The 22,532-nt window shown below is 46.3% G+C and overlaps 1 protein-coding gene across 1 annotated transcript in view; it reads left to right on the top strand.

Moving 5' to 3' along the window:
- The first annotated feature begins 20,875 nt into the window (after positions 1–20,875).
- The window catches only part of LOC149352580 (protein FAM13A), a 118,944-nt gene continuing 117,287 nt past the window's right edge, over positions 20,876–22,532 (top strand). Inside the window, exon 1 of the mRNA XM_089581761.1 lies at positions 20,876–21,128. The gene's annotated coding sequence lies outside the window, so the exon portion shown is untranslated. The remainder of the gene's footprint in view (positions 21,129–22,532) is intronic.

Below are 22,532 nucleotides of genomic sequence, written 5' to 3'. Positions count from 1 at the left end.
AGTGTTCGGTAAGATATTTTATGATTTTTGATTGGCACACAAGGTTTAAGAGAGGTTTTCCCGGAGTTGGCCTTATCAACAACAGTAAAGCAGTTAATATTGAAATGAATTTAAGCGCACAAGAACACGCACACAAGAGGAGGAAACACACAGGACAGCGCCTGTCCTGTGTGTTTTCCTCCTCTTGTGTGCGTGTTCTTGTGCGCCTAAATTCATTTCAATATAAGCTATGCACCATCTAGCCCAAACAGAAGTTTTGTTAAAGTAAAGCAGTTTTCAGCATTTTTAAAAACAGAAGAAATTCCGCTTTGAAACTTAGTTGCTCCTGTGGTGTAATAAATAAAGCAGTCTTAAATGCATGAAAATCGAAAAGTAGTATAGAAGTAATTTCATTACTTTTAAGAAGTATATATGTACGATGTAATGTCATTGCTTTCTTTGTGAGCAATATTTTGGAATACTTTAAATACATTTCCGCGATTTTTAATAAAGGAATTTGCAATGTAATTAATTATTTTCAAAAGTAATTTTGCCCCGCATGCAACGCGGTGAGAGCCTGTTACCTTCCGCTGACCTTTGTAAAATGCTGGTGACTTTGGAAGCACTAGTTTGGTCCTTCGTAGGTGCAGGTCACATCTATAAGGACCAAACTTAGTGGCACCCCGAGGTCTGGCATAAAGTTCTGTCAGGAAGTCTTACAACGAACTTTGTCAATAAACCGGGACACATATATATACAGGGTGTTTCACCTAAGACTTTGTGCAATTTTTAAAAATAAGCTATTTGAATTAGATGCGCGCTTTTTCTGGCATAGCATTGTCAGTGGTGTAGTACATCATAATTCAGCTAAGACGTGCTAACTAGCAGGCTTGTTAACCAATATTTAATAGTTAACTTTTAAACTATTACCGTTGGGCTCCTTAATTATTGAGAGGCATGCAGCCCACCGTAAGTAATGTCCATATACGTTTTTAGAATTTCGAGAACGCGATTATCCTCGGCGCTGTGGCCCAACAAATTTCGCCTACATCGCGCCAAAATACATGCGGTTTGAGAAGCTTGCAGGCAAAGCAACCTCTCCAGTGAACCTAACTCGTCGAAATAGCCAAAATTTGTCGGGCCACAGCGCCGAGGATAATCGCGTTCTCGAAATTCTAAAAACGGATATGGACAATAATTACGGTGGGCTACATGCCTCTCAATAATTAAGGAGCCCAATTGTAATAGTTTAAAAGTTAACTATTAAATATTGGCTAACAAGCCTTCTAGTTAGCACATCTTGGCTGCATTATGATGCACTACACCACTGACAATGCTATGCCAGAAAAAACGCGCATCTAATTCAAATAGCTTATTTTTAAAAATTGCAGAAAGTCTTAGGTAAAACACCCTGTATATATATATATATATATACCAGGTGTCCCAGCTAAATGTAACCAAGCTTTTAAAAAACAAGGGTTGTGCTAGCCGTCTAAAACCAAATGAGGGTTGTTTAGAGTCGCGTGACCTAGTCTGCAGTATTTTTTTCGTTCTTCAAGGCTGACTAATTAGTTAGGCTTAATTAACTAACTTTTTAATTATTGACTTGAGGAACAAAGTGTCAATGTAAAAGATGTAGATCCCTTTGAGAAACAGCTTACTGAGACATTTGCAGCAAAGTAATATTTACGTAAAGTAGTTTTTTTACCGGCCTTTAACCATAACTCGCACACTAAGAAAAAGCTTCCACATGAGAACTGTGCCACTTCAACGTCCCAAGACAGGCCTTGGAGAATAAAATCCATTTTTTCTGAAGTCCTCTCCTCGATGAGACTTTGGGTGCACATTGGGGCAGAGAAGTGGGTGAGCAGCTGGTCACATGACAACTTTCTTTTAAGGCCAATAAATGAAGTTACGTAAATCGTAACTTGACGGAAACAGCACTACTAGCGGTTTTTCGAGGTGATCTAAAACTTTTGCATTGACACTTTCTTCCTGAATTTAATAACTAAAAAGTTAGCTAATTAAACTTAACTAATTAATTAACTTTGAAGAGCGAAAAAAATACTCAAGACTAGGCCACGCGACTATGAACAACCCTGAGTTCGTTTCACTGGACTAGGACACTTCGCCTTTTTTAAAAGTTTGGTTACATGTAGCTGGGACGCCCGGTATATATACAGGGTGTCCCAGCTAAATGTAACCAAACTTTTAAAAGATGCGAAGTGTCCTAGTCCAGTAAAACCAACTCAGAGTTGTTCATAGTCGCGTGGCCTAGTATTGAGTTTTTTTTTTCGCTCTTCAAAGTTAATTAATTATTTAAGTTTAATTAGCTAACTTTTTTATTATTCACTTCAGGAAGAGAGTGTCAATGCAAAAGTTTTAGATCACTTCGAAAAACCGCTAGTAGTACTATTTTCGTGAAGTTACGATTTACGTAGCTTCATTTATTGGCCTTAGAATAAAGTTGTCACGTGACCAGCTGCTCGCTCACTTCTCTGCCCCGATGTGCACCCAAAGTCTCATCGAGGAGAGGACTTCAGAAAAAATGGATTTTGTTCTTTAAGGCGCGTCTTGGGACGTTGAAGTGGCACAGCTGTCATGTGGAAGCTTTTTCTTATTGTGTGGGTTATGGTTAAAGGCCGGTAAAAAAACTACTATACGTAAGTATTAATTTGCTGCAAATGTCTCAGTAAGCTGTTTCTCAAAGCGATCTACAACTTTTCGATTGACACTTTGTTCCTCAAGTCAATAATTAAAAAGTTAGTTAATTAAGCTTCACTAATTATTCAACCTTGAAGAACGAAAAAAACACTGCAGACTAGGTCACGCGACTCTAAACAACCCTCATTTGGTTTCACACGGCTAGGACACCCCGTATTTTTTAAAACCTTGGTTACATTTAGCTGGGACACCCTGTGTGTGTGTGTGTGTATGTATATATGTATATATATATATATATATATATATATATATATATATATATATATATATATATAAAATTATTTCTTGGCAGCTGATTGATTAATATAAGATAAAGTCACCAGAAATTGAAAAACATAAAAAGATTGAATTCACGACGTTTCGGCTGGTGGACCAGCCTTTTTCGAGTTACCGGTCACCCCTTTCGCATGCAAGGAGGATTTCATGACCTGAATCTGAAAAAACTGCGCCACAACGGCATTGATTATCCAGTATCCAAAATATTGCCATTAGCTTTCTTTCACTGCCGACATCACTGCATTTTCCGCCTGCTCCTGCGTTGAATGACCAGTACTGCGTTACATGATCATTGCTCTGTTGCGTGACTACTACTACTACTACTACTACTACTACTACTACTACTACTACTACTACTACTACTACTACTACTACTACTACTACTACTACTACTAACATGACTACACGATTGACTGCTCATGACCTCTCTCAGGCGTCGTGTGCATCAGCTCATCATTTACCTAAGCTGTGTCGACGCAGTTTTACTGTCACTGCCACACAGACGTATACGCGTGCAACAGTAGATGTTTGCGGCGTCTGCATTGCTTTCCGCTACACTGCTGGGCATTAATGTCGAAGCGGACAGCTGCCGGAGCTGTATCGTCAAAATTGGAGGGCTGTGCGACTTTTTAAAAACGCGGCATCGGAGCTGTAAGAGCAAGAGCCGGTCTTTTTCCGGGTCGATGTGACTCGGCGAAACGGCAGGATTGAGTCGAAGAGCGAATATTTGGACGATTTGCCGAATAACCGCACCTTTTGTGTGAGAGTAAGCACCCTTAGCTACGCGTTCCTCTGCATCTTCCCTTTTATAGCTGCGCTGCCTGACGAGGATCATGCAGTTGTGGAAAGCGAATTCAGAACTCTAGAACGCTTACTTTTCCTTTAAATCCTCGACTTTACATCGACCCCGTCGTTCAGGTCGCTTTAATGGCGTTTTTAGTGTGTTTTAACCTGCCGCACTTTCCCCGTTCAAGTCAACGTTGCTTCACTCACGTAAACCCTCTGAGTGGAAGATGCGACACAGCCGCATAAGTAGTATTTGTACATTGGAGGCCATTCTGCAGGTGTTTGCCCAGAAATCTATCTCCTAAGGGCATCCTTTCTGAGCAGAAGAAGAGAAGGCGCGACAGCCTACGTTAGGACAGCCGAATCCCCTACGCAGTCTTCGTTGCCTGCTAGCTTGCCTTAGGAAGCCCTGCTCACGCGCGCGCACGTGACCCTCTAAGTGTACGTGAGTGAGTGAGAGTTTTGCCTCCGTGTGTTTCGCTTAGTCTTAATCATCCTCATCTCGGGTACCCTGCCGGCTAAATTACCAGGCAAGTATCTTTAGTCATCATTAAAGAGTACATCCTCCTCTCACCGAAATTTCTTTTCCTCTTCCGTCAGTATCTAGGATGATTATTCTGCGGCAGTACGTCGGGAAAGAAAATTCCTGTGGGAGTTTTCAAAGTTGCGTAGCAACGTAAAGCTAAAGCATGATGCGATGTGCTTAGATGATGCTGAGTACGCGTACGACGAAGGCTTAGGTCAAGCTGTTCAGAGTGCATGCTATAAGCAGGCTTCAGTATCTAACACATCTTTTTTGGTCGCGAACAGCCGAAGCATTAGAAATAAAGTTGAGAATTTAGAATACCTACTGTGGTTCTGGGCACAGAATCGAGGCTGGACCCTGATATCGGCGACAGGGAAGTTTTTACAGCAGACGACACGTGCTGCAGAAAGGACAGAAATTGTCTTAGAGGCGGCGTTCATAATGCTATATATTGTTCCCGTCTTGAGATCCCATTTTGGTCATGCGAAGCGGTGTGGTGTAGAATTAGAATGCCAAGAGGGAAAGGTGTCCCTGTTTGTTCGTTTCATAGGCCACCTAGAAGCTCGGTTGATATGATCACCAAAAAAAAAAACAATGGAAACCATTACAGCAGAGATTTTAACTTGTCAGAACTGTCTTTAAATCAACAACCGACTGCGTGCTGCGCCACCACTGGTGCAGGTGCAGGTGCAGAAACATCATGCGCGATTTCTCATTGACTCAAACAGTGACACAAGCTACAAGGCTAAGCAGTATATTAAATTTACTGATAACAAATCAGACAGGCTGGGTTGTGTCCATTTTGGTGCTACAGGGAATCAGTGGCTACGAATCAGTTCTATGCGAAATGCAAGTAGCGTACGAAAAGGCTAAATGGAATTCAATATGAATGATCTATAACTACGCGAGAGTTAATACTGTAGAAATAGATATAGTGTTAGAAGCTTACTTGCCTTTATGCGAGGCGTTGTCAGAGGCGTGCAGTGTTAATAAATTATGGATTCTGTTCAAACACAAAATATTAGCGTTGCAGGAAATATGTTTTCCCTTATTGGTGCAGTTGCTGAGGCGCGCCAAGAATAATCCAAGGTTTATCGCAACTTTACGGTGTCTTCATAATAAAGGGCAAAGAGTACATAAAAGATTTTAAAAATTATTTACGAAAACAAAGTTTGAGGCTGCTGACAGTGACCTACAAGTGGTCATTACGCAAGCTAACGAGACCTTTCTTGACTTTTTCTCACCAAGGTTTGAAAAGAACTAAAAAGAATTTTGGCGATCCGTTGAACGGAATGGGAAAGACAATGCTAGCATTCCGTCTGTCGCACACGATGGCCGCTTGATCGATGACACTCTAAAAAGCGAATTGATTTAACGATTTCTTCAGTTCAATATTTCTGCCCAGAACGACCTGTAACGTTCGATCATTATCACAAAGTTCAGTTGAATCCTATGGCGGGCGTAGAAATTGACGAAAGAGGAATTACAGCAGTTCTTCAGCGCTTAGATCTGTCCAAAGCCGGAAGCCCTGATGGTCTGTCCGATGGTATTTTAAAGATATGTGCTCAGTCTGCATCGCCATTTTTATCTGTCTTATTTAGTAAATCTTTGCTCACCAGTTTCCTTTCTAACGAACGGAAGTTTGCCTGCGTGGTTCCTGTTCACAAGATCGGGCCTCGGGAGTTAGTCTCTAATTACCGTCCTGTTTTCCTAATAAAGAATTCGTGCAAAAACTCTGGAGCACTCATTATACACAATTATACCTCAATACTAATTCCATACTAAATCCAAACCAGCATAGCTTCCGGCTAGGCACATTCTGCCGAGTTTGTTCACGAGATATGTGAATCCCTGGGTCGTTGTAGCATCATTTATTGCGTGCTTCTAGATTTCCAAAATGCTCTTGATGTGGTGGACCATGGTTTACTAGTTCAGCAGATGTGTTGTTTCGATGTAAATGAGAAGGTAGTTGGTTGAACGTGAAATATTTAAGTATAAGACGTCAGTTCACAACTGAATCGACTTGAATAGAGTCGACTCAAGTGTAACTTCCGTCACGTCAGGCACCACATTAAGTGCAGTTTTAGGATATCTGTTTTTTTTTTCTCGCGCATATTAATGGTGTCTAAGAAAATGTGGCTCCCTGCATATGCGATCGTTCGTCCATAATTGTGTGGTGTTTAAAGAAGTGAAAACTGCCCATTATTCACAGTCTGTAGTTGTATGTTGTGTGTTGGGTTTTGTGACGCATAAGCATCTAAGGCTATCATGCGCCAGAATCAAGGTGTATATAAAAATTGTTTTCGGGAGAATTTTATAAAAGGATAAAAACAAAGATGGCATAGAGGGCCTAAGAAGTTAATTCGTACTACCTAGTGATGACATATGAGCAAAATTTTCAGAACTGGCTAATAGTACAGGCTTTAAAGAAGGTCGGGTAACCTCAATGACCATCCTTGGTTAGGTGAGATCTCGAGGTTCCCGACGCATGAAATAAAGACCGCAGCCTTCCTCTCAGTTATGACAAGGTGGATGAGGTGCATCGTCAAATTAAACGAAGCACTTGGTTAGAATTTGAAGTTTCTGAGGAAAAGCTGCTGAACAGAAGGTTTATTCACATGCTTTACAGCAAGATATTGTTACGTAGCCGTTGGGGCTCGTAACCGAAAGGCTTTAATTGGGCGTTGACCTGGACGGCACCGGAGAGCAAGCCAAGAGCACAGCACCCAGAGGAGGCCGGGACCGAGCTTCTTCCTCTTTCACTCGCCGGTGCACGAGGCTTGCGAAGAGCAGCCGCCCAGCGGCTGCTTGTGGAAACGTGGCATTACCCCCTCCCTAAAAAAAACATCGACCCGATGCATGCGCAAGAAAAGAAGGTAAGAAAAGCAGTTCATAAGAACATGAAAGAAAATAAGCAGTTCGTAAGCAAGGATGGTGAGAAAATGAACAGTCACAAGAAGCATGCGGTTATGGCGTGGCGGTAGGCTGCTAGCGGAGCTCGCGCGAGAAGTACGGCTTCATTCGCACGACGTGGACGACTTCGGGCTTCTGCTGGCGGCGATGAGAAGAGCCGTCGGGAAGAAGTTCGTATGTGACGTCAGTCAGCTGACGGACCACTCTGTAGGGACCGAAGTACTGCTTTAGCAGTTTCTCGGAAAGCCCTTGGCGTCGAATCGGAGTCCACAGCCACACCCTGTCGTCCGGTTCGAAGGTCACTACTCGGTGGCGGTGATTTAACGCCGAGCGTCTCGGCCTTGCTGGTTCCGGATGCGAAGTCGCGCAAGGTGCCGTGCTTCTTCGGTGCGCTGAGTAAATTCCTCGGTACCAACTTCGGGGTCATGGCCGTCATGGGGCAACATGGCTTCTACCATGGTGGACACTTCGCGGCCATACAACAGAGAGAAGGGCGTCATGCGCGTGGTCTCTTGTTGCGCCGTATTGTACGCGAATGTGACGTACGGTAGGATGTCATCCCAAGACCGATGTTCAAAATCCACGTACATAGACAGCATGTCAGCGAGAGTTTTGTTGAGACGTTCGGTCAGGCCATTAGTCTGTGGATGGTAGGCGGTGGATTTACGGCGGGTAGTGCCACTCAGCTGCATAACGGATTCCAGCAGCTTGGCCGTGAAAGCTGTGCCTCGGTCCGTTATGACAATTGACGGGGCGCCGTGCCTGAGGACGATGCGCTCGACGAAACATTTCGCTGTTTCGGCTGTCGTGCCTCGTTCGAGGGCCTTTGTTTCAGCATAGCGCGTGAGGTAATCGGTAGCGACTATTATCCACCGGTTGCCCGAGGAAGAAGTTAGAAAAGGGCCCAACAAGTCCATGCCAACCTGCTCGAATGGAAGTCTGGGCACTTGGACAGGCTGAAGTAAACCAGCTGGCCTTACAGATGGTATTTTCCGTCGCTGGCAATCGTGGCACGTCCGTACATAGTGGCGCACTGCCGCCGCAAGTTTGGGCCAGTAAACACTCTTTTGAATGCGAGCCAAAGTTCGAGCATAGCCGAGGTGACCGGCAGTGGGCTCATCATGACATGCCTGCAAGACTTCGTCGCGGAAAGTCTCTGACACAACGAGGAGATAATCCCTTCCCGTTGGAGAAAACTTGATCTTGTACAGCACGTCGTTGAGGCAAGCCAAGAGCACAGCACCCAGAGTATGATGATGATGATGATGTCCTCAGGCTGAATGGCACATACCCACGGCGGGGGATTGGCCAGGGAGGCCGGGACGCGTGTTCGCCAAATGCAGCCGGTACAACCAGCGATGACAGCGCCGCCCACCGGCAGGTAGCAGCCACATTAAGGCTGGTTATAAATATTCATTCAGAACGACGGTTCGACATCGCCGCTATGGCGCAGTGGATTAGAGGCACGTGTTGCGTATGGAAGGTCGGCCGTTCGATTCCGCTTTATGTACTGTAATTTTATTGTTTTTTTTTTTAATTTCATTTTTTTCATTTCTTTCCCTTTTAGGTCGCAAATCGTGATGCTTAGTGGCATATAACGCCGTTTAAGAGGATTTATTATCCCTTTTAGGTAAGCCGTTGTGACAATCTTCAGTCACCGTGATCAATTCACCGTGGTTTCAAGCCTTGTGGCTGTACAGGCTGCAGTTGGCGAATACGCGGCCGGGACCGAGCTTCTTCTTCTTTCGCTCGCCGGTGCACGAGGCTTGCGAAGAGCAGCCGCCCAGCGGCTTCTGGTGGAAACGTGGCAATATAGATATAGTGCACCAGTGGTGCGAGCAGTGACAGATTAAGCTGAATTTGCAAGAAACAGTGCCCATGTTGCACGAGAACGTAGCTGATTAGATTTATACAATATAAACTGGCACTTGCTTAAAACTGTTGCCGAATCCAGTTATTTAGGTGCATCCCTTGCATCAAAGCTGTGTTGGCATCCGCGTGTTGATTATGTCCCTGGGAATGCTTGCAAAATATTGTTTTTTTTTCTTCGCGTCGCAACACGGACGAGGATGTTTCCGCAAGGGTCTGAAGATTACTGTTCAAAACTTACATGAGGTCTGTGCTAGGATATGCTTGTACTATACGGGATCCGCCAACAAATGTCGGTAAAAGTAAATCAGAAAGATTTCAGAACTTAATCGGCGGCCCGCTACGTTTCTGGAAATAATAGCAAGCTGTCTACAGTATGACTACCTTTGAACAGATATTATAATGAGAGCCTTTTGAAACGAGGAGAAAGTTAAGGCTTAATTTTTTTAGCAATATTTATTACTACAACGTAGGTGTTTCAAGAAAAAATTCTGTTTTTTTTTCACCCACACTACAGGTTCGAGAGCGTTGATCATGATCACAAAGTACTGCAATTCAGCGTTAAAACTGATTTCTTCAAATCACCATTTTTTTCCACTAACTATTCAACAATGGAATGCCCAATAGTACTGCCAAGTATACATTTCATCCTGCGTCTGTGTCGGAGTACACGTCCGCTTCCTGTATAATTGGCTTGCATGGCTCGGAAGACGCCAGTCATACATGAATTTTTGCGTCGCAAGTCTATACATCTAGTACCGATTCCTGTTTCCGTAGCGGCAGAGCTGCTGTTCGTGTTTTCAACGCCTTCACCATGCTTCTCGTCGGCCTGCTCTTCGAAATCCTTCTCGTTGTCATAGCCACTTAGACTTCTCCTTTGCCGCTGTCGCTCATGGCGGTGACCGCTTCATCTTGGTGCTCTTTTTAGCAACTCGCATTAACAAACGGTGACACGCTGCCAACGTGAGCGCCAGTTCCCAATACGTGCCTACTATCTCTAGCATGCTATAACATTCGCATTCCGTGCATTAGCAGTAACGTTTGAAAAGTGGTGTCCGTTAAAACGGACGCAAAAATCAGACACTGTATATCATATTAGAGGGACACTAACGGGGAATATTAAGTCGGGCTTGACTGACAGGTTAGCGTCACACGATAACAAATATACAACTTTTAGCGAAAACAAAGCTTCCGTAATCCAGAAAATAGCGTAAAAATCAAGTACGCATGGCGCCACCACTTGCGGATTCGTGCAGCAGCGGTTAGAGACGCATTTGCGAGCTTTTTCGAGCAACGCTATTCCGCCGTCAACGGACGATCACCGTCGAAATGAGAGCAGCGCGGCGAGCATAGCCAAGAATGCTAAGAGTAGCGCAATTAAAACAGCGCAAAACATACGAGGGAGTGAAAGGTTAGACGCAAAAACGAGCGCTGATTCTTTCGCCTCGAGTTCTGCGCACAGGCTGCGTGTGGCCATTGTACGTAGTGAATTGAGGACAGCAGGCTCTCACCGGCGTCCACGCTCTGTTGGGATGGCTAGGCGGCCGGTGAAGCGCTTTCGTTCTCACATCAGCCGTCTAATCGGCTGCTGGCTGCGGTCGTTCTGAAAGGGCGAAGTGTCGGTTCCTTTATTTTTATTTCAGTACGCGTTCATGCAGACGCGCACATGCATGCATGCACGTCGTCATCGTGTGAAGTGCGATGAGAGCGCATAGCTTTCGATGCTTCCTGCGCAGTGGAAAAGCGGATATGCTTTGAAGTATGCTGAAAAATATCTGAGGAGATACCACATGCATACGCCATCACCTCGCATTCGGCTCATTGGGCCATCATGCATGCAGTACATGAGGCGCAGGGACGCAAGGCCGCAACTTAGCGCCTTTCATTCGAGTGCTCGTAGCGAAGTTGCAGCATACAGATGCGATATGCAGCTAAATTGGAATTAAGGGCACGCGCGCTTCCGTGAGATATAAACGCTCAACCAGCTAACGTATGTTCGTCAGGATTATACGTGCATTCCGGAACGTGCCCCAAATCTTTTCCACTTACAACCCACAGGAGGGAATTCAGGAACGTAGAAATCGCGACGTCTATATATAACGGAGTCAGTTACGTTACCCTTACAAAAATACTTAATAAGTTTAAATTGACGTTTAATTCAATCGGCTTAATAGAAACTTTTGATAATAAATTGGCACGCTATTGAAACTTTCCTTTGGATTACCATCCCCAATTGGCCCCCGCGTTCAAATTTAAACAAAATACAGAGTTTCACTTGCGGCTCAATTGAGCTCGCTCGATACGTTCTATCGAGTGGAAATTGAATGTGTATTGAGTCCCTTCACTCGCTGCAATGTGCGGTAACAGCCTACATACTGGTACGAATACGTTAGAAGAACTAATAACGTTTACTTCTTCAAGTAAAAAGTGATAAAATATCCAGTCCGCCATACATTCTAACCTTTCTGAAACATCACGCATGCACTCTAATTATACGCTTTTAAGGTTCCATCGAACCAACAACGCGCACACAAATTTCCCAGAAACAACATTCTATAACCCGAATCACCAAACTTTACAGCAAATGCCCTCTGTGCCAGCCCTCTGGAAGCACCAAGTAACAAACTGGTGGACACGTAATTGTAACACAGCATAGACCTGCTACGCCAATACAGTCACCGAGCTCTCCTAAAACCTACGCTCTCATGCTTATACAGGGAGTTTCACGTAACTTGAACCAAGGATTTAAAAAAAGTGGCTTATAGGAGCTGGGTGAAACCAACTGCATATTGTTTCCCAACGTGTGGCGCTCCTCTGAGTATTTTTTTTAATTCCACTTATTTAGTTGATTAGCTTAGATAAATCATGAAAAAAATTTAATATTCACTTTCGAGTCGCGTGCGTTTCGTTTAGTTGTAGCGGGAGTTACGAAACAACCTATCCAGTTTTTTTTTGTTTTTTTTTACAGTAACGTACCTTCTACGTGGTCCTTTTTTTAGGATTTAAAGAAAGCCCGCGAAATACGAAAACCATATTATAGCGCTACCAAGCGCATCCTGAGTGAACTAAGCATGCGCGCTCAGCGACTCGAAGTGAGCAGCCAAAGCCGCTCTCAGCATAGGCTCGAAAGTGCTTTAACAAAACTTCGTGCTGGGCTAGTTGGTAGTACATAGTTGAAACTTGGCCCAGCGCAAAAGACGAACACAAAAAAAGGAAACGACAAACACGGAGCGCTCCAGAGCGCCCCAGAGCGCTCCGTGTTTGTCGTTTCCTTTCTCTGTGTTCGTCTTTTGACCTGGACCAAGTTTCAACTAGCTCGAATGTGCATAAGCACATTCTTCCTGAACATGAAAAGCTTGTGCCGTGATCTGCGATAAGTGACAGGAAGGCCATCGCAGGTAATTTAGGTGGAGCTTCTAATGAGCTATCGCGTAGACAAAACAATGATGGAAGGTAAAGCAGTAAAGTCGCGTATTTCGAGGTAGCCTCCTTTTTTTTTTTGTCATTTTGCAGCGCCTCGAACGAAGCGGAGGCTGCTCACTTGGGCACGGTCAGCGCGCACTTTCGCTCAAAACACGGTTGAGAGCGCTGAAATATTGTAACGCATATAGTAGCGCATGAGCGCAGTCACGTCTCTTTTTTTTTTTTTCACATCTCGCGGGCTTGCTTTAAGGACCACGTAGCAGGTAGGTTGCTACAAAAAAACTGGATCGGTTCTTCCTTAACCCCGATACATCTCAACAAAATGCACTCCATCTTAAAATAAAAACGCAAAAATTTGCATGAGTAATCTTAGGTCATTAACTAATGAAGCTAAATATTAAGAATTATCTGAGGAACTCCACGCGACAAGAATCAATATGTCGCTGGTTTCATCCAGTTCCAGTGCGCCACTTTTCTCAATCCTTGGTTCAAGTTATGTGAAACACCCCACTCACTATGAATGGTGTTTGATCTCGTATCAATGGTGAGGTGTTAATAACCGCATATTTCGAAAAGAATTTCAGCGCTATTGATCCGATCTGTAGGTGGCACAAAGTAAGAGGTTTAACTGCAAATTTATGTTAATTGCAGTAAGTCCTCACTGCACGAACCGCGAAGAAAAATATAATTCAGTGCTCGCAATCAGTGCTTGACGTAGGCATCTACATGTCTGGAGCGTTTATTTTTTTGTTTCCCCTTTGCACCAATGTTTCAATACTTGAAGTGAATATTTCATAAATATTGCTGAAACGTTCTGCCTGAGACGCTACTGATTGCTTTTTGTTGACAGTTCCATGAAAAATTTAGCTGTAGGAAAATGATTTCCGAACGAAATGAACAGATATTCAGCTGACTCGTAGGCAACCGGCTTCTTGTTGATCAAATTTAAATGAAACTCAGTTGACCTTAAGCAATTTGCTACCTGTTTACTAATATCAGCAGAGAACGTTTTGACGTTTTAACGCACAAGCTCATAAAGTTTGAGTTTTTATAGACTCTACAAGGATTCAATAAGCGGTCAAGGGGAAACTAAATGTGCATTTTTGTAAGGGAAAGGTCGTCTATCATAATTACTGGGCAGTTAATAAATAAACACTCCATAATCGAGAACACAGCGCGCCGTTTGATGAGCAATGCGCATGCAGTTTTCACGCAGATGTGGTGTTGAATGAAATAGGTCAGAGCGCGACTGTTACTCGCATGCCTTTAAGGATCTATCGAAGTTTATGGTCACTAAACTTACGCCAGCACACAACGCACCGTAGGCCACAAGCTCTCCTCGTCGTCGCCGATCTCTACGTGCGTGAGCGCGATAAGCAGTTTGTTCTGCAGTCTGCGGCTGCCGTCAATAACTCACGTAGTTTGTTTCGCACCCACGGAGCCCCCTTTCGACCGTACGCATCGCCTCCATTGAAATAGTGTGCGTGTATGTGTGTGTGTGAGAGGTGGGGGATGAGGTGGTCGGAGGGCACCATTGCAAATGCGTCGTAAAAATCCCGTAACTGCGCTTATTTGCGCAGGCGGCTTGAATGTGCATAAGTTTCGGTACATTAATCAGCTATTTTCTCGACAACACAGTCACCTTTCCGCGCGGAAAAAAAAAAGCCATTGGTGTTTCCCAGCAATAATTTATCCGGCTTGCTTTGCTTGTTAATTCCCTTTAGTGTCCCTTTAAACAAATTGAGGGTATTCCTACAGCGTTAATCACATTTTTCTTTCGCCAAAAATTATTGCAGCTATATATCGTCGTCGAGAGTAGGTGTAAGTACGAAATGCATTGCTACGAAGGCGCAGCGCATTTTTGGCTGCTCAAATATGGTGGTTCCCACTCTCGGGTATCTGCCAGGTTTACTGGCGGCTGAACGTGCCCCGCCTTCACCCGCTTCGGTTCTTGGAGCTATAGGCAGTGCGCATGGTCTCCATGGGTGCTTTCGCGGCTTGAGGAGCTCCCGCCATTGTCAATGTGGCAGCCCGGAAACGCGATCTGGAATCTCAGAACGGGCGTAGCCGCGCTTGCCTCATTAGCCATGGAAGGAGTCGGGACCGTCTGTCTAACCATGCCAGAGCTATCGATCGACCTTTGGATATAACCTCGGCTAAACCCCACCTGATTTTTTTTTCTGGCGTTTGTGTGGCGCTCTCAATGAGAGCCTATTCGTCGAGACAATTTGTTGCTCGTGAAAGTGGTGTTGCGCACGAGTTTGTCCGTCAACATTTTTCGTGGTTTGTCTCTTTAAAAACGACGAACCATCCCTATGTGTCAGCTGTGCTTAAAGGGACTATGCAATAAATTAATCGAGATTACGTGAAGCAGACGAGAGATAGGCATTCAATCACTCGTCACCCACGCGCAAGAATTTTTGAGCTAGTATGAATAACAACTAAGTTATAGACGATTAAGAATTACGGTCCTCCTCCCCCCCCCCTCAACTCGCACACGCGGGGCGCCAGAAAAAAAAATAAAGAAAACAGCTCTGGGACTGGGCCCCGCCCACGAAAACGTCATTCGCTGACGTTCGGTTTGCGACTTCCGGTTGTCGCACCCAGCACCCCAGCAGCAGCGTCGGCAGCGTCTCTGCTGTCTCTCTTCGCCTTCCTGGATTGCGGCGCGCGTCGGATTTCTTCGCTTGTCACTGCGACAAAGGCGCTGCGAGTGGCTCCGGAACTCCCGACAGAAAGAGGCGGCAGAGCTAAACTGAAACCGTATACGCCAAGGCAATGTCCTAGCTCGCGCTTGCCCGAGGGGGTCGCGCGGCGGCATGAGCAGACGATTTTCACGCCTACCGGAAGTGTGCCCGTGACGTCGGGGCTGCCGTGGCTCCAGCGAATGACAGCGTGTGGTGGCCTGCCGACGTCACGGGACTAGTGACGTCTATTTTCCCGATTTTAGTTTCAAAATCGGTCACTACGAAGACACCAATCGGCCCGCGAATTTAAAAAAAAACACGGTTTTTAAAATTCACAATAAATTGCCGGCTCAGTACCGAATACCGAAGACTCATACCTGGTGTGAATAATTCTTAGCATCAATTCTAAGCACTGAAAACATTTACAAGCGACTTTTAATTCGTTGCATAGTCCCTTTAACAGGAGACTAAGTGCTCAGCTGCATTTTTCTTGCTGCACCGACTGGACACGGTTGTGAAGGATTTTCGTCTGGTCTTGTTAAAGAAGTTGCTGGCACATTTCATTTCCTCATCGTTCGCTTTTCCTTACAGTACCTATACGGCCTCTCCGGAGGGCAGACGAGAAAGATTACGGATCAGTCTTATCTCGGCTCTTAGACAACAGTTTATTAAAGCGAGTGCGGTCGATGTGTATTCAATCAGCCGCAAAAACTTAATTTCTTAAACTTCAGTCATCGACCTCACCTGTCGAAAGGTTCCTTCGTACCAATGGGATGTTTGTACCATGGGCAATGAATTGCCACCTGTGTGAGGGACCAGAGACAATAGATCATTGCGCTGTGTTGTGTCGTGATGCTGCGTTCTTTATGGACATACCGCAGAGCACTCTTAAAAACTTCGCGATCACGCCCTACACAATACGATATCTCCCTACCGTGAAAGGTTCTGAGGTTCCATGTGATCTTTTGTGCCCATAGGACTGCTCAGCCTGTGGAAGAGCCGCGTGATAGATCGCCACGCAGGGCCACCGCTTTCATCGAAGCCTCTGTTTAGAGAGCAGTGCGGTTTTGTGCCGGGGGGCATTTGCTGCGCAAGACCAACCTCCTGATTGGCTGGCCCCTCCTGGCGCATGTGTGTGCGTCTTCCGGAATCGTTATGTGCGGGTGGACTGATGAAGTGATAATGGCGTGAAAATGTATGACGGGTTTGTAGAAGGCGACTCGGTTAAGCGAGGATTGAGGAGGATTAGTGTTGTTGTTTTTCCACGCAACACAGAAGAAAGAAAGCTGAAGCAATAGAGGAAGTCTAAATAATCAGAAAACGAAGCTGCTCTGTGTTCACCAGCGCTATTTCGAGTCCCGCTTCGGGTTATAAGTACGGTTAGTTTTTTTTTTTTTTTCTGTTCCAGCTCCCTCCTGTTCAAACCGAAAAGCTTGAAGTGTTTCGGATAAGGCATCATGCTCTTCTTCAGGTTCACCTCCATGGTTCGAATGATATTCACCTGAGTCTGCCGAGAATGGGCGCTGAAAAAATCTTATGGTTCAGACATTTACAGATTAATGGGTAGGTGTTGTACAGGGGAGCATCTTTGAAACGAAACGGAAGTACTCCCTGCCCCCCCCCCCCCCCCCCTCTCTTCCCGTGTGCTTCTGTAAGACAGCACGAGCTACAAACGAGTGAAAGTCGAGCATTGCAAAGATCTGAATTCAAGCGCAACCCACGCTCTTCTTTCCTTTTACCGAGAGAACGCAGCAATGAATGGCGAGGTCGCCGTATGGGGCAAATTTCGAAGCGACATGTCCTGCGCAAAAAAAAAAAAACAGAAAAGAAAAGCACGCGTCTCTTTCACACGTGCTCCGCTTTCACAACTGACAGTAACAATGCATAAGTAACGATGGCTGGCTGCCAAAGCCTCTCTCGGGGAAAAATAACGTGCTCATCAGGCACGGAGACCAGGACACTCCACCGGCGAGTCAAAGATGGGATGTTGCGACGCCCGACAGTGACGGCCACATATGTCAGCGGGTGCGTAGCTAGAGCAAGAAAGCCCGTGCACTGAGAGCTCTCTGCAAGGAGTAGAAACCTGGGTCGTAAAAAAAAAAACGCACTATGTGATGGTCGGGGACAGTATTCTGCAACGATTATTTTCCCGCTCTTCTACCGCTGGTACTAGCTACTTGTGACGTCATGACCGACAGCTGAACGAGCAATATTGAACGCTGGCTACGGTACCGAAGGTGGGGCTTAGCAATCACAGGGAAGCAAAATAATGAATGGCGAAAAGAATTGTTTTAAAGTGCGGCTTTTGGCTATGCGGAAATTACAATACATTCACTTTTTTTTTGTGTGTGATCCGCCTACGCTGTTTTCATTTCCGTCAGGACCAGCAGCCAGAAATTTTGTTCGGTGGCGGGGGGCTCACGTTGCAGCGTGGCCTCCTCCTTACAGAATTTGTTGAGAGATAAAATACATGAATAATAGTATTGTCATTGCCAATGCCGTTGCGTATTAGATGCTGCAAAAGAATTCTTGAACGCTACGCATTGTCAAGACAAGTAAAATATGTATTGTAGTTTTCATAAAAGAATATATTCCTATGTCCGAAAAATTGCGGCAAAAATAATTGATATCAATGCTTCCATGTTTTTGTCTATTTAATAAGTAAAGAAAATATCAATCGAACTTTTGAAACAAAAGTCCTTTAAGATTGTCCTGTGCTTCTCGAACCGTTGGTGTAACTGTGCTAATACGTGGTCCATGAATGGAATGAACCCACTTCTCCGGAAATATTTTATTCTCCGGCATTTTCTTATGCAACGCTCCCACGATCCTGCTGTCGGACACCTGCTCGTCGGTTGGTGATTTCCACATACAGTTTTTGTGCGAGTTCCTGTACTTGTGCAGTGATTTTTGAGAATGAAGCATTCGCATTATTGCGGTGATTTTCGATCACCTGCTGTACCACGTCTCTGTCGTCAATGGCGACGCTCATGCCGATGTTCCTGGTCTGCAGCTTCTTTGACAGAGGCAGAGTCACCGCTAACATATGCTCCGCCACTTTCAGGCTCACAAGGAATGCCGGTGACAAAAGTGCAGACGCTAGACTATTTGCCTGAACTGAACAATCGCCATTTCCGTTTAATTTTATCTCCTCTAGGGCCGCGATCACCGGTTAAAACGGATTCACAAATGAAAGAACTACACCATGCTTTTCCACCCAGCGCGTTTCACATAATCCCAAAAGTCGCTGCCCTGTGAACTCAGGATATATAGAACTAATCATTTCTCGTAAAACGTGTGAAAGGTTAGGAGATTTGCGGAAAAGTTCAACGTTGCCTTTAGTGTTCCAAACCAGTTTTTGATACCTGAGATGGAGCATGCCGCACAGACTAGAATGAGGTAGTGTCAGGCGCAATGGGTGTATAGCACAGCTGGATATTTTATGTCCGACATTATCTGACAAAAATTTTGAAAATTGGAAAATTGTACGAATCTGTTATGGAGATATTGAAGGTAATAGCCCATTCTTCTGACATGTATCAAAATCTTTCTTTCAGAGTGTTTCCATCGATCGCATCGAACCGTTATGACTGCCGTCGAAAACCAATGGGTAGCGCTTCTGGCGATACCAAAAACGTTAATAGAAATAAAAATACAAGACTGCCGTCCGGTGATCCACGGATATATTGATTGTTATAGTGAAATCTTACATTTTATAAAAAAATTGCGCTCATAAACGGTTTCCCGTTCAAAAATGCTTTTGTCCAGAAGTGTTGGGTATGCTCGCGAACGGCAGCTTGTACACCATTCGTTTTGCCAGCTATCGAGCTGGCACCATCATAACCTTGGCCACGAAGGTTAAGCACATTAATTCCAATCTCTGGGAGGAGTTTTATAATGGTGTCGAGGAGGGCCCTGCCACTTTGGTCCTGCACCTTCCGCGTCAAAAGTCTGTGAGAACCTCATATCCATAAAGTTTCGGAATTGAAATCCATGCGCTCTGTAGATTCCGCGGCCGCCGCGCGATGCCGCGACGAACCCGATCACCATCGAAACGCCCTTGAAACTTTGTGCTCGGATGGGGCTCCTTGCGTTATGTGACTCCAAGTGCATGGGCGTTGCCCCGAAATCCAGCCCGAGTTTTCAATGTTCGCGCCGCATTGTCTTTTTGGGCGTGAAAAAGACATTCTAGACAAAGTCCAGAATGATTTCCGGCGCCGGAGGTTGTTTTGGTAGGCCGTGCATGACAGTACTTTTTTTTTTGGGAGGGGGGGGGGGGGGGGGGGGGCTGGAGGGGAGGGGCTGTAGCCCCATAAGCCCCCCCCCCCCCCCTAATCTTGGTACACCCCTGGTCAGGACTGTGCACGTTCGCCCGTGTTTAAGTGTGAAAGCACTTCTAGCCGCACTCCCTGGGTTTCAGCGTTGTGTGTCTGTGTGAAGTCTCTAAGTAGCAGGTTTAGCTGGCTCACTGGGTGAGTGGACACTTCAATCACGCTGTGCGTAGGCGGTGGCGTCCACCTATAAATTGGGGCCGTCATGCGCCTTTCCTTTTCTCAGAACCACTGGAAGGTTTAGACACCGTTGATTTTGAAGAAAATCAAGGCGCATAACTGGCTCACTGGGTCAGTGGACACCTCAATCACGCTGGACACGCCAGTGGACACCTCAATCGGTTGACTCCCTTCCGTTAGTACAGGGGTCAGTGCACATGACGGAACTACCTGTCACAGAACCTTTATATGGCTTTATTCATGAAAAATGTCGAAATACATTCACTTGGCTTGGCCGTCGCCTCGTGTGTACTGACTGCTCGTGTAGGAAGGAACAAACAAATAAAAGCCTCTGCAACCAGCAATCATTCGGATATGAAATCGAAATGCCTCTTGTTAGGGTACATCACTAATGAGTTATTCGCTTTTCTTCGGCGCACGATCCCTTGTTTCGCCTGATTTCATGATATATTCTCGAGCAGATGCGCAGAAAGATTGCGTACTTCACGACGTACTACGTACAGCATTTTGTCGTTAATAATTCACGCACGCATGTCATCAATCATTTCTTCTGCGTTGATCTTCCATCACACATGTGAGGTGAAGAGTGCGATTTGAAAATAAAAGCCACGAGAAAACCCCTGAGAGGGCATCACAGTCAGACAGCAAGGAAACGCACATTTCGGGCTTAGGAGCGACCACGATGACATTTTGTGTAGGACTGTAGCCAGTAGGACACGCTTAATGTGCACGTAACTAGCCGCGCACGCGGATGTTATTTCCTAGCTCGGACACTGCAGCCTCCAATCAGCAGCCGCCGCTCGTGTCATCGCATCCGCCCTCGGAGGAAACAGAACAACAGGTTCGTTTCTCTTTTACTTAAAACGCGCCGTATCCATTCCCAGACGCCGACGCGGGAAACTAGGACACGGATTCGTCCGCTGCGCCGAGGCACGCTTGCAAAACAAGACAACCATCAGGCGGCGGCGGCGGCACACAGGGCAGGAGCGAGGAAAAACGGTTCGATTTTTTCCCTTGCCGAATTCCTGGCTGCTCTTCGCGTCCCTCCCGCCAGCTGCTGGGAGCTGAAGCGTGGAGGAACAGTGAGCCGCGCATGCGCTGCCAGCCAGCGCCGCCCCTCGGCGAAGAAATCGCCGGTGAGAAGGGGGAGATTGTTTTGCTTCAGCGCGGCAGCCGCCATCTTTAGAGCAACGAGGAAAGGCGTACACGGAGCCGGCGACCCGGCGGTCTGTGCGTGGCGGCGGTGACGACGCGTGCATCGCTCGACAGGAGCCGGCGGAGATGAGTGCGTCTGCGGAGAGAGACTGTTGTTAGTTGAGGGCTCCCAGCGAGGAGCGGTTCGGAGGTGGAGAAGTTTTCCAGAATTTCCTAGCATAGTGTATAATAATTTTTTTTTTACTTCGCCCAAGTTTCAACCCTTCTGCTTCAGTCTCCGTGAGTATGCCTTTCCCATTGGTGTCCATTTTACGCTGTGCAGCGTCGCTGGGCTCCAATACGCAGGTCGCGAAACGCGCGCGCGCGGCGTGCGGACGCGGCAAATGACAGGTAAACATTGCTCTAGCGCAAAGTGTGTGACCCCCCGCGGAGGGATGAGCTCAACGCGGCGAACAGACGCGGCTGGCGCTCGAGACCGCGGAGCCGGAGCCGGCACGTGCAGTGAACGGCGCGAAAACAATATGCCGCGCCGTTATATAAGGTTGCCGCGTTTTACTTTTCTCGCGCCCAGCCGTCGTGTGGCCTTTTCCTCCGTCGGCCGCCGTCGCCGGCGGACGCATTGCCGCCGGCCAAATCGATATTTGCCTCCGCGGCCCTTCTCTCGGCGTTGTCGGCTTCCTGCGCCGGCTCGCACGCGTGTTGTCGCCGTTGCGTTAAGGCAACGAACGCTGCTGCGGCTGCAGGGCCTCTACCGCTGGATCGCCCTGAAGCCGTCAGAGCCGGATGCGAATCCGGCACGCCCAGCCGCACAGCTGTTGGGTTGCGTTTCGTTGCTGCGCTACGAGGACAGCGGGGCAGCGACCTGCATGGTGTTAAGGGCGCTTTGCTGGGATGCCTTGACTCCTTCGCTAGGCCTCGCCTCTTGGGCCCACTCGTGGCAAGGAGGAGGGTAGCGCCAGTGGAGCACCACTAACGACATCGAGCATCATTCCCTTTGGTCCAAAGGGACTGAAAACACGATAGAAATTAGACTTGTTAAATTCCCTGCGGGAGAAGCGTTTGCTCTTCCGCCTGATATTTATCAGCCAGTCACGTTAAATTTGCTGCTGTTAAGTATCGCCAAAAGTGGCTACACAAAAGTCCATGCTCGCAGTTCTGTTAGGCAACAGTTCACAAAGCGGGGTCTACATTGTAGTCAGTACCTTCTCTGGCCAACTGCTACGTCTCTTGTTTAAATTTAAAAACAAAGACACTGCTTAGAAAGAATCAGAGACACTGCTGCATCTCATGCAGTCCACCTGGCTGCACGTTGCTTACTTGGGTGGTTGGTTCCCTTGGAGACAGATACGCCTGATCGACCGGTCTGTCATCGGAGGCTGTCACGTCGCCCACGCCGACAAGCGTCTGAGACCGTCGTGAAATCGCGTTACTTGTTTTCTTGCTTGACGGTTGACTGCTTTCGCCTTGCGTTGATTTCCACCTTGGGTCCGCCTTTTTAATTCGCGCAGCAAGGGCTACACGCGGTAGCTATTGTGTGTCTCGGTGAGGAGGTATAGAATATCCGCAGCCCAGCTCCATACATACTTAGTATGCGAGGAGGAGACATGGCAAGAAGCATGGCCTTTTGCTTGGCGTACTTTTTTTAATTATCTTTTTTTTTTAAAGATCGCTGCTTTTGCTTCA

Source organism: Amblyomma mixtum, chromosome 3 (assembly GCF_055824585.1).
Source record: "Amblyomma mixtum isolate Tamu chromosome 3, ASM5582458v1, whole genome shotgun sequence".
In the NCBI taxonomy this organism is placed as follows: domain Eukaryota; kingdom Metazoa; phylum Arthropoda; class Arachnida; order Ixodida; family Ixodidae; genus Amblyomma; species Amblyomma mixtum.
The sequence above is the reverse complement of the archived record's forward strand: the minus strand, read 5'-3'. Positions and strand labels throughout refer to the sequence as shown.